Below are 4,077 nucleotides of genomic sequence, written 5' to 3'. Positions count from 1 at the left end.
AGTATGTTTTGCATGTCTAAAAACTTCCTCTTGATTTAAGAGTTTTTAGATATTTGGACTAGAAACAAGACAAAAAACCTAAGTTAGAAAAGCATTTTTTGCAGTGCATTTTTGTTTTTATTAAGCAGCTTCAGTGAGGTAAATTGATCTTATCCATTTTACAGATTTTAGCTGCATAGAAAAACCACACATACCATTATGTAAGTCATTGGTGGAGGAGGATCGTGATAGGATCAAATAGCTATCTCAGCGTATAGTATCAGAACCACTCACTGATTGGTGTGATTGAATTTGGTCTCATTCATTTCACTGATTTAAAGCTGCAAGGAGAGAAGGAAAAGGTCCCACTGAGATTTGAACTCAGATCCCTGGATTCAAAGTCCAGAGTGCTAACCATGACACCATGGAACCTACAGATATACTTCTTGGTGGCAAAGTGGCATTAAAATTCTCTTCCTAGAAAGCTATAAGGGCCTTCAAAACACAACACATGTACAAGGGTTTTTTCCCATATTTAAAACAGGACTTCTTGCAACACCAGTAAGATTTTTACCTCCACACCAACAAGCCACAACAACAGTGAAGCTTAACATGGTATCTGAGATGCAGATCAGTCAGAAATCTATGACAAAAGTTTGGTTCAGTCAGGTAATATGTCTTATCCATCTGTCAGATTTTGAGCTGTATGGCAAAGCCAGATAAAATCTAGTAAGCAATTGGTGCAGGAGCCTTATGATAACACCAAAGAGCTTCCTCTGAATATAGATAGAGTTGATTAATGATTGAAATTAGCTTGTTCCAAAGGTTCCACCGAAAATCGAACTCGAATCCAGACTGCTAACCATTACACCACGGAACCAAGACCATTTTTAGAGGCTAACTAATGCTTGCAAACTGCTGTTGAAAAGGGCCTCAGTGAAAGTCATGATGTCACTCTAAACAAAAGACAACTGCAAGGGCTCGTCCGGGTTTTGGACCCAGGACCTCTCGCACCCTACGCGAGAATCACACCCCTAGACCAACGAGTCACTGAAATGCAGCAACTTTACATGGCACACTGTCTTCTGACAAACCGACATGCTCAAAAAGAGACATCTGTGTAAGCCACAACGCCCTTATAAAACACCGGACAACTGTAAGAGCTCACTCGGAATTTGAACCTGGCAGCTCTCGCAGCATGAGCAAGAATCATACTTCTAGACCAGCAAGCCACTAGGCAAGGAATGTTTTCCATAGCGATACTATCTGCTGACAAACTGGAATTCTTCGAAAGATGTTTTTATGAAAGACATTATGCCCTGTAAAACAAAAGACCACTTCAAGGGCTCTTCCGAGATTTGACTCACTCATTGGTGTGATTTAATTTGGTCTCATTAATTTCACGGATTTGAAGCTGCAAGGAGAGAAGGAAAAGGTTCCACTGAGATTTGAACTCAGATCACTGGATTCAAAGTCCAGAGTGCTAACCATTACACCATGGAACCTACAGATATACTCCTTGGTGGCAAAGTGACATTGAAATAGGCTTCCTTGAAAGCCATAAGGGCCTTCAAAACACAACACATGTACATGCACAACACACAACTCACTGTTTCTTCTGCATTTAAAACAGGACTTCTTGCAACACCAGCAAGATTTGTATCTCCACACCAACAAGCCATAACAACAGTGAAGCTTAACATGTTATTAGAGGTGCAGATCAGTCAGAAATCTACAACAAGAGATTGGTTCAGTCAGGGAATTGGTCTTATCCATCTGTCAGATTTTAAGCTGCATGGCAAAGCCACTTATAATCTTGCAAGCAATTGGTGCAGGAGCCTTGTGATAGCACCAAAGAGCTACCTTTGAACATAGATAGAGTTGATCAATGGTTGAAATTTGCTTGTTCCAAAGATTCCACCAAAACTTGAACTTGAATAACTGGATTCAGAATGCAGACTGCTAACCATTACACCATGGAACCAAGACCCTTTTCATAAGCTATCTAATGCCTGCAAACTGGCATTGATACAGGCCTCTGTGAAAGCCATGATGTCCCTCAAAACAAAAGACAACTCAAAGGGCTCATCTAGGATTTAAACCCAGGACCTCTCACACCCAAAGCAAGAATCTTACCCCTAGACCAACGAGCCACTGAAACACAGCAAATTTACATGGCAACCCTGTCTGCTGACAAACTGGCATTCTCTGAAAAAGGCCTCAGTGTAAGCCACAACACCTTTATACAACACCAGACAACTGTAAGAGCTCACTCGAAATTTGAACCGGGCAGCTCTCACGGCATGAGTAAGAATCATACTCCTAGTCCAGCAAGCCACTATGCAAAGGATGTTTTACACAGCGATACTTTCTGCTGACAAACTGTAATTCTTCGAAAAATGTTTTTATGAAAGCCATTTTGCCCTGTAAAACACAAAACAACTTCAAGGGCTCCTCCAGGATTTGACTCACTCATTGGTTTGATTGAATTAGGCCTCATTCATTTCACTGATTTGAAGCTGAAAGGAGAGAAGGAAAAGGTTCCACCGAGATTTGAACTCAGATCACTGGATTCAAAGTGCAGATTGCTAACCATTACACCATGGAACTTAAAAATATAATTCCTGCTGGCAAAGTGGCATTGAAATAGGCTTCCTTGAAAGCCATAAGGGCCTTCAAAACACAACACATGTAAAAGGATTTCACAAGCATTTAAAACAGGACTTCTTGCAACACCAGTAATATTTGTACATCCACACCAACAAGCCACAACAACAGTGAAGCTTAACATGGTATCAGAGGTGCAGATCAGTCAGAAATCTATGAAAAAAAATTGGTTCGGTCAGGGAATTGGTCTTCTCCATCTGTCAGATTTTAAGCTGCATGGCAAAGCCACATATAATCTTGCAAGCAATTGGTGCAGGAGCCTTATGATAGCACCATAGAGCTACCTCTGAACATAGATAGAGTTGATCAATGATTGAAATTAGCTTGTTCCAAAGGTTCCACTGAAACTTCAATCACTGGATTCAGAATCCAGACTGCTAACCATTACAACATGGAACCAAGACCCTTTTGAGATGCTATCTAACGCTTGCAAACTGGCGTTGATGCAGGCCTCTGTGAGAGCCATGATGTCCCTCAAAACAAAAGACAACTCCAAGGGCTCGTCCGGGATTTGAACCCAGGACCTTTCACACCCGAAGCAAGAATCATACCCCTAGACCACCGTGCCACTAAAAAGCAGGTAGTTTACTTGACAACACTATCTGCTGGCAAACCAGCATTTTCTGAAAAAGGCCTCTGTGTAAGCCACAACGTCCTTACAAAACACCAGACAACTGTAAGAGCTTACCCGATATTTAAACCTGGCAGCTCTCGCGGCAAAAGCAAGAATCGTACTCCTTGAATAGCAAGAACTATACAAGGAATGTTTTACACAGCGATACTATCGACTGAGAAACTGGAATTCTTCTAAAGATGTTTATTATGAAAGCCATTATTCCCTGTTTAACACAAGACAATTTGAAGGGCTCGTCCAGTATTTGAAGCCGGAAGCTTTCACATCCGAATCTAGAATCATACCCCTAGACCAACGAGCCACTGAAAAGCAGTAACTTTACATGCCATTTATAAGCCATAATGTATGGACTGTATCATGTCTATGTATAGACTGTATCATGAGTGCATATGTATGGAGTTCATCATGTATATGTATAGAATGTATCATGTGTGCATGTATAGAGAGTGTATCATGTGTTCGTATAGAATGCATAATGTGTGCATATGTATCGAGTGTATCATCAGTGCATATGTATGGAGTCTATCATGTGTGCGAGTGTATAGAATGTATCATGTTTTCACAAATATGTGTGTATCATGTATGGAGGGATCATCAGCTCCCAGTAGCTTAATGGTTAGCCCAGACCCTGACATGAGTGTAACATGTATGTTGTTTCATGTCTATGTATAGATAGTATAATTTGTGCATATGTATGGAGTGTCATGTATATGTATAGAATAAATCATGAGTGCATATGTATGGAGTGTATTAGCTGTATGTTGGATGTATGGTATCATCAGCTCCCAGTAGTTAAG

The 4,077-nt window shown here is 40.7% G+C and overlaps 2 non-coding genes across 2 annotated transcripts; both read right to left on the bottom strand.

The window, feature by feature from the left end:
* Positions 1 to 339: 339 nt before the first annotated feature.
* Positions 340 to 411, bottom strand: trnaq-uug (transfer RNA glutamine (anticodon UUG)). The gene has a single exon. It is a non-coding gene; the product is annotated as a tRNA-Gln (tRNA).
* A 1,001-nt stretch (positions 412 to 1,412) lies between these two features.
* On the bottom strand, positions 1,413 to 1,484 carry trnaq-uug (transfer RNA glutamine (anticodon UUG)). The gene has a single exon. It is a non-coding gene; the product is annotated as a tRNA-Gln (tRNA).
* Between the last annotated feature and the right edge of the window lie 2,593 nt (positions 1,485 to 4,077).

This window comes from Danio rerio, chromosome 9, assembly GCF_052040795.2.
Source record: "Danio rerio strain M-AB ecotype USA chromosome 9, GRCz13ab, whole genome shotgun sequence".
NCBI lineage: Eukaryota > Metazoa > Chordata > Actinopteri > Cypriniformes > Danionidae > Danio > Danio rerio.
The sequence above is the reverse complement of the archived record's forward strand: the minus strand, read 5'-3'. Positions and strand labels throughout refer to the sequence as shown.